General features: G+C 35.8%; 1 pseudogene; it reads right to left on the bottom strand.

The window, feature by feature from the left end:
* Fkbp1a-ps3 (FK506 binding protein 1a, pseudogene 3) lies at positions 12679-14131 on the bottom strand (annotated as a pseudogene).

The following is a 14417-nucleotide window of genomic DNA, read 5'->3' as shown; positions in this document are numbered from 1 at the left end:
TAAATCTGTTACGAGCCTGGCAGAATGAGGAGTTATTTATTGACCAGTTTTCATATCTCCCAAAGTGTGTGGTCCTTTTCTTTCTTATTTAGATGTGGTACTTTCCCGTGACATACTCTTAAAGAATTATTCATACATGTGTTATATAAGTTGCACTGATCATGTTGACATATTAATGATTCATGTGACATGTCCATCTCTCAAAATTTTAATGAACTTACCTAAAATATGGCCCAAATGTATAATATATATATATTATATATGTGTGTATTATATATATATATATATATATATATATATATATATATATATATAAACACAATATTCTTTGAGAGAGAAGTAAATGAAGATTCCTGAGATCTTTTCATTTAATGTTAAAGTCTAAGTTGTTTTTGGCAAATAAACTACCCAGTCTCCAGATCCCTATTTTTTAAAATCCCCTTGAAGTGATTTCTTATGCAAGTATCACACCTGATGCAAGGATTTCTTTAGGTTCAGTGAAGCACTTGCATACCTGACAACATCCTATTACAAAGCTCATAGGTTTTTATCTGTAGCTAAAACTCTTAGCCTTTAAAAATATGAATCTATTTTCTGTTCCTTTAACAATTATTCTTTTTGTTTGATTATTAGTATGCTTTCTAAACTTCCTTTCAATCTTATGAAGACATTGTGAACATTTTACTATGTTCTCCAGGACCATGTTAATTATAAATATTTTGAGAATGTTTTGTTGTCACTGGAAAGATTGCCTTCATAATTTTTAATACAAAAGAAAAATATTTGAAGGTTTTCTATGATTACCATGAATACAAAACAGTTACTGTGCAGTGCATTTTCTTTCCCCTTTTAAGCACCACTCTATGTTAAGCAACATGAGACAATGTTCGAATGGCCGAGCGGGTACTTGATTATTTTAGCAAGGCATTAAGTCTTAAAAATCCAGGTTTAGACTAAAGAGTACTCCAAATTTCTGAAGAACCAGTATTTTGTTGCAGCAGAGCATTCTATCCTGGCATGAAGCCTGTACCAACTGTTCTGTGTAAGTTTTGTTCTGTAGTAAGAAAGTAACAAGACATGGGAGAAACAAGTTTGTTTTCCCTTCTGGGAGAGATTAAGAGAAGAAAACAGATGGAAGGTAAGTGACTAAAATGTTTTTTTTTTTTTTTTTGCTTTTTGTTTTCTCCTGTTCTTCCACCTCGCCAGTCTGTGTTTGCTAGCTGACCTGAAAAGGAAAGCAATGTGACTCCATCATTAAAACATTATTGAGTACTTGGTTGGAATAGTATCCTTGCTAGTTTTCCAATGATGTCTGTGTCAGAGGTGCCTAGACACTGTCAGCATTCAGAGTTCGTGACCAGAGGACAGCCAGTTAAGTTTTGCAAACATGTGGCTGGCTTATAAATGAGGTTTTCTTGGAACACAGCTGCTTTCATATGAATGGTAGACCTACAGCTAGGCTTTTTTTTTTTTTTTTTTTTTTTTTTTTTATGAACTAGCTCAGTTTCTGTAAAAAGTGTCTTTTCAGGCTGGCTTTGACACTCCAGTTCTTTGTTTGTTTGCTTGTTTGTTTGTTTTTTTAAAGCATTTGATTAAGTACAGTGGCACTTGCCTTTAATCTCAGCATGTGGGAGGTGGGAGGCAGAAGGAGGTTAATTTCTGTTAATTAGAAGGCAGTCAGACCTACAGAGTGATTTCTAGGTCATCTAGGGTTACAATGTGAGACAAAGACTCATAGAAAATGAGATAAAATGAAAACAACAACAGGAAACATTTTGTAAAATGAGTTATTTTTAATATAAATGTAAACAGCGAGTGAATCTGGCAGCTGTACTCCTTAACGAGCTAATTCCCCCATTATCCACACAGAGAGACTAAGATTTATTAAAATTGTCTTGAGCAAAAAACTGAGCAATTATTACTCCATTCTAAACCTCCAATCTAGTAGTCAGGCTTCGTCCTAGATTTTATTCCTATCTCACTTGAATTTTTTTGTCCTTTCTTGATTCAGCTCTCTTCTGAAGTTTTCTCGACATCACACTTGTGGCTCCCTCCTTCACTTCTTGTCTCTGTCTCCACCCATCCTATAATCAGAAGTCCCACATCTTGTCTAAAGCTCTTTATGGACTCATTGGATTTTTATTGGCAAGGCAGGGAATTAATGAGGAGCAATATATATAAAACCTTGAGACTGGGGCTTCGAAGAGAAAACACTGCAAAGCCCGATCTGTATTGAAACAAGACATGAGGGTCAAACTTTACACAGTATGCAAAAACCATTATGCCGCCAACAGTTTACTCCGTTTTGAGTTTCTTTAGTGAACCAAGATGACTCTGGGCCCTTGGTACCTTCAGCAAGACTCAGACTGACGATTATCTTGTTCCTAAAAGTAGTAACTACGCTGTTGGGAACAAGCGAAAGAAACTTATTCTAAGTACTATTATTTCGTTTTCAGACTCCATTTAAACACAGGGAGAAATTAAGTTCAAGGTTCTAACAGCTGAACAGCTTCTATTGTAAACAATGGTCTGCATTCAGTCCTCTCAAGTACAACTTCTCCATCTTGCTGGCAGGGTCAAACAAGTTCATGTCCCCAGGCCTAGCATTGAACTCCTATGCCTCTTCTTCAAATGTTTTCTTAATTATCTGTTAACCTATAAAAAAAATCTAGGAATTGCTATTATGTAAACTAAGGTGCATAAGTTATAAAATACATATTACCAATTGCCTCTTACCCTCTAATTAACTGTATATAGCAGACCCACTCCTTTGTCCCTTTATCACTCTGAGCTTTGGACCTAATGTTTAGGAGAATGAATTAAAAACCTTGAAGCCAGGTTCCCAGATATGGGAGTCTCCAACGGGCACTCCCTCCTTAACCTATATCGTCAAATACTATTGGATGATTCTGCAGTTCACCTAAACCCCACCTCTTTTGCAGTTTCCCCTTTCATATCCTGACTCACCGAGCCCTGAGAAAATAAAGCTTTTGTTTGAAAACTTCCACCTCTGAAGTGAGTTTTCTCAACTTCTACTCTGAACCCAACAATAGGACTGTAAGCATTTTTCCAATGTAAAATGGAACCATGTGAACACACGGGCATACTAAAATCCTGTGAGGCTGATAGACGTTCATTTTATATTTCTGTTTGTGAGGTACAGCCTGTCACCTGAGGTACTGGTCCCCCATATGGAGTAAGTTACATGATGGTATAACCAATGACTTCTCCCAAAATAGCCTCACTACTAACATATTTTGTGCCACGTTGCTGCTTTAGGGTAAGAATAAAGATGTACACTTATGGAACATGAAATTTCCATTGGAGTAAGGACAATGTTGCCCCTGAAACTTAAAAGTAGGCTTCAGTCCCAGAATACCTTACAGGCAGAACTAACAATAAGTGGAAGCAGAGGTTTTATAAATTGGTTACTGTCACAATCCCTCTACTTGAGGTTTTGCCTGGTTACAGAAAAATAGCTGGTTCAAACTCCCTGTCCTCTGTTACTAAGAGACTTTGCTAGGGTTACTCTTATAGATTGCATGGAGTTTCCATTACGCTAGGTTTCTGCCTCACCCCAGATATTACCCCCAATCCTAGTCTTTTCTCCCAGAATTTTCTTTCCCTTTCTCATCTCACTGATATTTCCTGTTCCCAACCCCACTTGCCCAAATGGAAGAATATAGTTAAAAGTCACTGACTGATAAATGCTTTTAGGCTTTTCTGTTAACTTGGGAGCAAATGGAACTTTGAAGCAAAATCAAATCAACTATTAAGGTTCATTTTTGGAGTGTCCTTCATACACTCTCATTCTTACTATCTTGCTACTTTTTCCAAAAATTCTCTAGTCCCTGATGGGAGAAACTTGATGGAGACAATTCATTTATGATGGAGTATTATAATGTCTTTCACTCTCTGTACTTTGATCCAAGTGGGAATCTGTATATTTTCTCATCTACTTTAGAAGGTAGCTTCTATAAAGATAGATGAACAAGGCACTGATCTGTGAGTGTAGTAGAATGCTATTGTATTGTTTAGATCACTTAGCAGAATAGTAGCATTTGGTTTTCGAATAGGTTTCTGGCTTATCTAGTCTCAGGATCTTGGCCATACAAGAAATGCAGGGGATTCATTCTATCTCATGGGGTAGGTTGTAAATCAATCCGCTATCCTTTGGTAACTCTCATAAGCTTAGTGCCACTATTGCACTAGCATGTCATGCAGGCAGGGCACTATCATAGATTAAAGGGCTTTGAGTTGCTTTGGCGTTTACCTTTTGTTCTTTCGAAGCATGTAGAACACTTTCCAGTGCCAGAACTAAGTATGGTTATAGATTTATGTAGGTATCAGCTAGATTTCCCTCATAGTTGATGAAGTGTGTAGGTGTTTTCATGAGCAGTTGAGCAGTACTGTTCATTAGTAAGCCTCCGCAACACCCTGGGAGGTTTGGGCATTCCAGAGGAGCCTGTTTGGCAAACAACTCTATTAGATGTAACCCATTCCCAGTTCTAGAAGCTTCCTTTGTTTATGGAAGATATCCAGGTGGGGCTCCTTTTCCTCCATTATTTGACAATTTCATTTAGATTACTTCATATATAACTTCTATAGCATTGTTTTCATACTGTCTCTCGTGTGGTGCTGAGCTTTTCCACTCCCATTCTTTTTCTATCCTGCTAACCCAATCTCCCACCACCTTTGGCATACATAACTATTATTCTACGAATATAGCACAATTGGGGAAATGAACTCACAGAGACTGGCAGCACTTAAAGGATGTACATGAGTCTGTACCAGATGGGGATCTCATTGCTGAGAGAAGTGGACACAACTTTTATGCCTAATTCACATCTATCTGTAATTTATAATCACTAACAAATGAAAATTAGTTTTCTCCAGTGGATTCTCACTGGAATGCAACCCCATGGCCAGCAGTAGAAGGCCAACAGAAAATGAACTCAATTGCACCACCTAAGTTTCGTTCTCTCATGTTTGTCAGGGACCTTCCTTCCTTCCTTCCTTCCTTCCTTCCTTCCTTCCTTCCTTCCTTCCTTCCTTCCTTCCTTCCTCTCTCCCTCCCTCCCTGTGTTTCTGTAATTATATGTGTTTCTCATGATTTTCCTTTTGATCATTTTTGTTTGTGTGCTTTGTCCTATTCCAATTTGTTTGTTTACATTTTATTTTATTCTTTAAATGCCTGATCATTCTCTATGTAGAGAGAATAAGTTCAGATTCATTTGGGAGGGGAGGTGGGTCAAATCTGGGAAGAATTGAAAGGTAGAACTATAATCAGAATATATGATATTAAAAAAGAATTCATTTTCTATCCGTATAGCTTCAAGTCTAAGAAGATTTCTTAAATTTTTAAATTTACTCAATTTTGGAATTAATGAATTATTAAATATGTTTTGTTATTTTAAGAGTCTATATAATATTAACATTTTAAAAATGCTATATAGATAAATTTATTTTTTTCTTTTTCATATTTTCAACAATATCTTTTCTCCTTTTCATAGAGGCATTCACATAGTAAGAAATATGAGGCATTTGGTACTGGCAGAACAAGAGGAACTTGTACCAAAGATGCCTCTCTTGTGTTCCAGTAGTCTACCAATTCATTTAACTTCCACTGAGAACTTCCTAAGAACACACAGTCCACTAGAACGAAGTAGACAGAGTTTATTTAAATTTAAACAAGATAACATCAAATGATGAGAGCAAGGTATTTATTTTTATTGCTTTTTGATGACATGGCAGAAAACCAATTGATTAGAACTGATGGTTGCTTTTCTTTCCTAAGTATCTCTTTTCCTTCTTTTCCAATTTATGGAAATATAAGTAAGCATTAAAGTATTTCCGCTAAACTTTTGTTACTTTTAGCATTAACCAGGTCATCCGAGTAGGTTCCTTTTTTGCATATTTTATTTTTCTGCTATCATTAGAACGTCGTTTTATCTGTGTAGTCACATTTTTGTTTTTAGTTTTGTATCTATGCTAAGACATATGTCCTTTGACTCTAATTAATAGTTTCATTTTCTATAATCAATTATGTTGCTCCCTCTGGATTTATGTCATAATATGACACGAGATCAGAAAATCCTTTAATTGTATTCTAATTAGTTAACCTATTATCAGAACCCCTCTGATATCTTAGGTGATCATTATCGTTTGTTTCTTTTCTCTTCTATTAGTTTTGCCAATCCCATCATGCTCTTTTGTCATATCTCATTTTTCAAAGTTGAAGACAACTTTATTAAATTAAGGGCATGCTTTGTCCCAGTCCTGTCCATCTTATGCCCTCAATCAAATGTTCTGGATAAGGTCTAGAAAAAGAAAATGTACTTCTTTGATTAAAAGAATCAAAAGAAAATAAAAAGAGTAGAAATGGGTTGACTGAAGGATACCTTTTGAAATCTCCTGTTAATTGGCTTGATGGATGTGTGAAAATTGATGTATACTATGGATAAGCCAGGAGTATGAAATACATTCAGAATTTGACATTGATGAGAACATGATGGGTCATTATACATTCTAAGAGCATGAGACCATGTTTTCAACTTCTCTATGACTCTAAAGAAAGCTTAGTTATCAGTTAATGCTATTATTGTTTAGGTGCATTATTTCATTAGATTTTCTTTAAAATCATAATTGAAGTACAACTTTTCTCCCTTCTCTTTCATGCCTCCAAATCTCCCATAGGCCTCTCCCATTCCTTTAAATTATCATCTTCTTTCACTAATTAACATTGGACAACCAACTAATGTCCCATTATTATTTTTTTTTAGAGTGTTGACCTAAGAGAGGTGATATCAAAATACAACTAACAGCAGGCTAGCTACTATTGCAACTCTCATTAATCATAGTTGACCACTTATATATCATGTTAGGGAGGAGATAGTTTTGCATTCTGGAACAAAGTACCTCCAGCCGTAGCTGTTCAATCTTTTACAGAAGCTAGGGTTATTGAGTCCCATATTGTAGATATGTATTATTAACAAAGATGTGTTTTTATCTGTGATAAAACTATACCTATGAAAAAAAATAACAAAGTACAAATGTATTTTTCAAAATATAATGTACATTCACGTTGGCCTTCAGGTCGGTCCCTGCAGCTTCTGGAACTGGCTGTGTTCTGCCATGTTCCTGGCATGATAGCACTGCTTATTAGTTATTTTGTTGTTCCTGTTGTTGTTCCTGTTGTTGTTGTTGTTGTTACTAATGCCACTGTAACAGCTATGTCTTCTCTAGCAACAATGCAGGCTACAGTATTTCTCCACCTAGGGCAACTCCATATCCCAGATGGCTACTCAGATGGAATAGGTTGTCCAGCTGGGAAAGCCTGACCTCCGAGGAGACAGTACCTGAACATCTATCCCGCCCTTTAGCAGTGGATTCTGCAGGAGCAAGAGGTGGAGCAATAATTGGATCACAGGACAACAGAATCAAATATGTCCCTAGTAGCACATGTTCAAAGACAGCCATAGGCCTAGCATCTGCTCCAACAGATCACCATATCCCTTAGTAACTAGGTGTGGTAACTAGGTGTCCTTGTCCAGTCTTCATAATTCCAGTCTCAGCCTCCACATTTCAGATCATGGTCAGGGACACAGCCTCAGCCTTCACCGCCACATTTTTTTCTTTCACCCCAGATTTTTCTTTCACCCCAGACTGGATTCTCCAATATAGGCACCACAATCACTTTGGACAGGTCCATCGATTAGGGATACCTGGGGACCCCTTAATAAAGTACAGTTTACCCCCCAGATGAATACTCTCAACAGGAATATGTTTTCCAGTGGCTGACATGTTTGGAGAAAACATGGCAGACACACTAGAATAGTTTGTAACATTTGAAAACAAAACAAAAACTGGGTTGTCTTTGTTGTTGTTTTTTTCTATACAAGTTCTTAAATATTATGAACTAAAAATATCCAGGCATCTAGGCTCTTCTTATTAAACCAACATGGGACTGTAACTCAGAAGCATAGAAGGGCTATTTAAGCTTTAGTAAACAATATAGTTGTTGTTGCTGCTGTTATTACTCTTCTTTTTTCCTGCTTTTTTTTTCTTCAGTTTTTTGTTTTTGTTTTTACATTATGTTTTATGGGCAGGGGAAATATTTGGATTTTTTTTGTAAGCATTGCTGATAACTCATGCTTTTTAAAATGGGAATTCAAAATCATTAGATTCCTATTTTATTTGTACGTACAAGATTAAAATTTATAGATAGAAGTGAAAAAAAATGTAATGCTCAGAAACTGGTTTGAGAAATAATGCTTCCTAAAATATGTCCCAATAACAAGCCAATGTCATGAGAATATTCTTTTTCTATAGTGAGCTCTATGGATATCTCCAAGTACCAACCCTGGATGATAAGAACTGTCTCCAACACACACATATAATCATACCTACAGTAAGCATTTATATATATGCTGACTAAAACCAACTTCTTTTCTTTCAGAAGTAGAAACTATTGCTTTGATTCTCTTATAAAAGAGATTTTAGACAAAAATAGTTATGATTACACTCTTAGATAATACCAGTGTTAAAATTACTTTAAAATATTTATATAATATTATATACTGACATAAAATAATGTATAATATGGAGTATTTTTATTGTGTCTGTGGCAAAATATATCTGAATTTTAGCATTTCACCCGTCAGAAATTATTAAACCTACTCATGTACTTTTAAATTTGTTTTTGTTTTTAATGGATCTTTCATAGTTTTTATCTTCATGATTCTCTACAAGCTCATCATTTTCTAAAAGAATATACTTGTCAAACAGTATTTCAGAGACACATTTATCTAAAAATGCCTTCTCTGAGAAATTCGGTAAGCTTTTAAATTCCCAATTAACCCCTAATCCAGGCCCCAAAATTATACAGGTCCAGTTTCTCAATCACCTCTAGAAAGTCCACATATTTTTTCTTTTTCTTTTCTTTAAACATGCCAGAGAGCAACAGCACCTACTGTGACTAGACAGAAGCAAAATGTGAATGCACCTTTAGCCATGACCTTTTTTCTCTCTCAGAGTCATTAGGCAGTAGGAACCTGGATATCACAGTGAAAATAACATTACTAAAAATAGTTATAAAGTCTCTTTTCAACTAGAAGAAGGAAGGATATTGCAGTGTATCACTTGGTATTTTCATTTAATTTGCAGAAAGTCTAAAAATGCTTGAAAGCATAATTATTTGATCTCTGTAAATGATCAAATAGCTCCCAAGATAATCAGTTAAAGTAGTCTAGTAAAGACCAAATTTCAATAGAAATCTCATCCACCCAAGTAGACATTTACTTACTTCCAAAAGTACTTGAGAAAATTATGGGTTCCCCCCCACTATGTAGCATACAATCAAATGAGTCAGGTTTGTTCTTCAATTCCTAATATTGAACAATATATTTATTTTGGTCTCTGTTAATTTCAAAAACATTTCTTAATTTCAGTTATAATTGGTTATGAGGGAATACTTTGAGAAACGTAATAAAAATTTTGAAAAATCTATTTATGAATATTTGTGGGATTTCTTGGATGTTTCCAGCTTCTGGCCATTACACACAAGGCCACAATAGATATAGCCCGTGTGGTATAGTGGAACATAATTTGGGTGTATGCCCAACAGTGGTATAGCTGTGTCTTCAGGTATCTTTCCAATTTTCTGAGGAAACTCCAGGTTGATTTCCAGAGTAGTTGTACCAGATTGCAATCTCACCAGCAGTGGAGGAGTGTTCTTCTTTCTCCACATCCTTGCCAATATGTGCTGTGTCTTGAGTTTTTGATCTTAGCTATTTGATTGGTATAATTTGGAATCTCTGGTCTCAGTGAAGACCTAACATTTCAGATGGACATGGAAGAAGGACTTTTGCTAAAATGAGATTAGCTCTAGGGAGGCAGGCTCATCTGAATCCATGCTACAGAGAGGAATGGAATAATTATTCATTTAAGAAGCCTTGGTACTTTCCTTACCAGAGAGCTATACCTGCAAGCAAGTTACCATAGGTCTGTCCATCTTTCTTCTTTTGTCTCTCCAAACTGTCCTTCTCTCTCTCTTAGATGCAGTTCAGAACCTAAACATACTTTTTGTCATACTTGGGATTCCTTCCACTCTTTTTTCTAAAATCCTCTTCCCTATCCTGTGACTGCTGTCTGCCATGTGGTGGACCTCCATACTAGTAACACAGATAATTCCTTTTCTTCTCCCCTTCATAGAGCTGAAATTTCTTAACTTGCATTTTCTAGGTGTTTTTCTTTTAAAATCCTAACAAAATGGTCTATGAGTTTCCATTTGAGGTGGTTCATAAATTGTTTTATTACTGAGACTGTAATCCCAAGAAAGGACTCCAACTTTGTCTGTGTTAGAATTATTTCATATAGTCTCTTTCTTCCCAGACTGGTAGAAAGCTTTATACTGGCTTTATATTGGCTTCCTGACCAGAATTATCTCTATAATTTTGGAGGACCCACCTTCAGTCTGCTAGCCCATGACAAACCTATCTGTGAAGCAAGAAGCATAAAGTACTTGCTTAGTTTTTCTTGACAGACTCTCCTGCATTTAAGTTTGCCCAATTTGGATAGCATTTTTGTGCGCAGTATGAAGCTTGTCACACCTAATGTCATCTCCAAATATAGGTTCTTAGATGTTTATTTTCTTTGAAGTGGGTTGGGGGTACTTTAGTGCCAGGAGCAGACCTGTCTCAAGTCAAAAAAGGTTTTTAAATAATGAAATAATCTTAGTGCCATATTATGTGTATATCTGATGTCTTGAAGGCCAAATATGTATCTATAACATATCGGAATTATCAAACATTGTTTATTTTTAGATACTTACTATCTGAATAACCTTGAAAACACCTTTTTGTAATTAATTAAATTAGTATGTAATTGAATACATGACTATTAATTTATATTTTATTTATTTACTCCTAGAGGTTGCAACAGCAGCTTGTAAAAGTCTTAGAGCCTTACATTGTATCTTTAAGAATTATATAGGTACAGTTTTTCATGTAAAAAAAATGAAAACATATATACATTCTGTATCAAAATTAATGTTACATTTGTATCAATATAAAATAACCTATATCACTGTATTAAAAATAACCTATTTCTGTATCAATATATAAAAATTTGTTACCAATGTAATAAAACATAACCTCAATTTTGCACCAAAATACAAAAATGTCTCCCAATATAAGATTATAAGTAAAAAATTATTTTTGGTATAAGATATAATAATTTGCCCCCTTTTTTCTTATTATTACTGTAATATTACTATATTTTCCTCTTTCATCTCAATCACTTTCTCCTTACCCAAATAAGAAAGAAAAATAGAGAATGGAAAGGAAAAAGAAAAGAAATCCCTAAATCTAACCTCCCTATTTTGTCTTCTTGCTGTCTAATACCATCAGTATTGTAACCACCCCCTTTTAAAAATATGATAAACTTCCAACACACATTGAATGACCAAAAAATAAAAATAAAAAAATTCACCACTTCTTGGAAATGTGGATTGTTTTTCTTGTAATTGCTTCCTGTTGATTTTGAATATAAAAATCTTTTTTGGGGCGGGGGGGATAGAAATTAGAAAATTGCTTAGTTTTGAGAATGGCTGGACAAAAGGAGCTAGTTGTTTTGCAGTTATCTTGGAAGCAAGTCTTTAGACAACATTGATGTAGTGTGAGATAGGATTAGTCAGAAATCTGTAGCAGTAATTCTCAGCACCTCCATATCCTTGAGGAGAAATCTTGACAGGTCTGTCTTTTTTTTTTTTTAAGTAAAGCTTCTAGAAATAATACATAATTTTGTAATAATATATGTATGGAATCTGTGCACATCTGTACAATACATACAGATCAGTTAAAGACAAGTCTTTGTTCTCTGTTTGAAGAGGTGAAAGATATTTTCTTTCTTTAGAAGTTAGTTTGATCATATAAACAAACTGTAAAATAAATCTCCATGTATGGATATCAAAGAATGACCTGATTAATCTTGTGGACTTTATAGCCAACAAGCTCCATCTGGTATGTATAGCTGAAGTTCTGGCTAGAGACATTTAAGTCTCAGCTAGTCTCAGTGTTGTTCCCATGTAGAGAAACTAGCAAATTCTGTTTCCTGTCCTGTTTGGTCTTGATTTCTCATTTCCTGTCTATAGCCAAGATCTTCAGGGGGTCTTCCTCTGTCAAATATGCTTTTTCTTACTTTGAATGGAATCCAAATCCTTTTTATTCCTGTTGACACAAACACAAAGCGTCTCTCCCAGTATAACCTACATTTTGTTCAGCAGTTTGAAGTCATTTAAGGACAAACTGATCCAGGCTAGCAGGCTCTTTTCAACAGGAGTCTGCTCTATTTTGACCTCTATCAAAGAGGATGTACAATGCCACTATGACCATTAAACACATAACCATATTCTTTTTATAAATCAAAACAAGACAGTGTGGATTCCAAATATCTTCCTGTATAGTGGCAGATTTATTTATTTATTTATTTATTTATTTATGGTATTTGAATGTATTCTAAGCTATCTTGGATTTGTTCTGTAGATCAGGTTGGCCTCAAACTCACAACAAACTTATCTTCTCTGTGTTTGTTTTACAAGTATTGGGATCAAAAGCATGAGTTTATTCATTTAGTATCTATGTATCCTGGAAAATATTTTATATCAATTTTTATCTCTAATTTTATTATAAAATTAAAACTTGAATTGCATATGTAGTGCAGAGGGCAGGGGAAAAAATAATCTTTCTCTCACCAAATCACTACACAGGAGAGGGTGAGAAGAAACTGAAGGAAGAAAAGCCAGAAAGCTGCAATCAGCAAAGAGAGCCAAGCATTAAAACCCAGGAAATGATGAAGCTGTGAGAACTAGAATAATTTTCTTAAGAGAACCCTCAAGGATTTATCGTGATGGGTGGGTATCCATTGTGTGGTTAGTCTAGAAATAGTACCATCAATTTAAACATTTCCATGAAGTCCATAAAATTTAGGAGCTTGGACAGTTACAAGATTACAAAAGTACTGAAAATCCATTAGAAAAACCATAGAATGAAAAACAAATTAAGCCAGGTCACCAAGAAGAATTTAGAAGTACCTGCTGACCCAGGGACAGATAATGTAGGGTCCAACACAACAGTGAAGGGAGCTGCTTTAAAAGGTAGCATGTTTCAAAAGGTGGGAGGACTGTAAGAAGCAAAGGCTCTCTCCCTCCCTTCCTTCACACCTCACTTTGGGTAGGGTTTTCAGTTTAACAGGATGTCACTCACTGGAGAAAAATCCAACCCTTAACAGCATCTCAACACTGCTAGGGTTTTACAGTGCAGCAGAAAGAATATCTTAATATATAATAGATACAATTTTCACCCTATATAATAAAAATTAAAAGTTCTTGCAAATTATACCACAAGCCATTCCCTATTCTAAAGTTAACCCATTGCTTTGGCTGTTGGAAATATACTTTATTAGAAACGTAGACCTAAAAGACTGAAAATGAGTTTTTATCCCAAAACAAACAAACAAACAAATGCAGCATATAGTTTAGGTCAACACACATACAGAAGGGGAAGAAAACACAGAGATGTCTGAAGCAAAGCTGAGTAACAGAACACATTCAGTTGTAGGTGTCTATACAGAGTGGTGGGACATTCAGTAAAGCTATATATGGATTCATGTGAACCTAACTGGAAGTTCTAGATCCCTGCATAACAGATCTATTTGCAGAGCTAAGGGAGGAGACCACTTCTGTCATTCCACTTTTAACAACTCCCCATTAAACACAAGAGTGGAATAGGATGGGGTGATATCTGGGTGCCTGGTAGCTCCATAAGTGTAGTCTGGGGAGATTGTCAGTTTGTCTCTCTGACCCATGGGCATCTGAGCTACCTCTTCTTCCCAATCTTGGATCACCTCCTGCTTGCCTAGCATAAACTTAAAAGGCCTTTTTTTTGTTCCAAGAGGAGTCAAATTTCTGTCTTCAATCATCTCCAGGTAGTGCACCACACAGGTCTGGCTGCTATTCAGAAAAGTGAGCTCTCCACGAGAAATAGTGTCTACCTGCACTCATATGGCAGTGGCATTGACAGAGGAGGAGAGGGAGGAGGAGCAGGAGGAGGAGAAGGAGAAGGAGGAGGAGGAGGAGGAGCAGGAGCAGGAGGAGGAGGAGGAGGAGCAGGAGCAGGAGCAGGAGCAGGAGCAGGAGCAGGAGCAGGAGGAGCAGGAGCAGGAGACACTGGAGAGTGATGATGGACAGCATGGAGCCAGAGCAGACCAGATGGCGGTTAAGCAATTCATCTTCGTTCCTTGGCGTGTGACTCCTTGGATATTATTATTTATGTGGATTTATTTATCCATTTTCTCTCTTTTAATTTAATATCTTTGTATTTAATTTTATTTAAACTCCGTTTCTTGGAATATCTTCTCTT

This window comes from Mus musculus, chromosome 16, assembly GCF_000001635.26.
Source record: "Mus musculus strain C57BL/6J chromosome 16, GRCm38.p6 C57BL/6J".
Taxonomy (NCBI): domain Eukaryota; kingdom Metazoa; phylum Chordata; class Mammalia; order Rodentia; family Muridae; genus Mus; species Mus musculus.
Note: the sequence above shows the minus strand (reverse complement) of the source record. Positions and strands in the feature narration are given on the sequence as shown.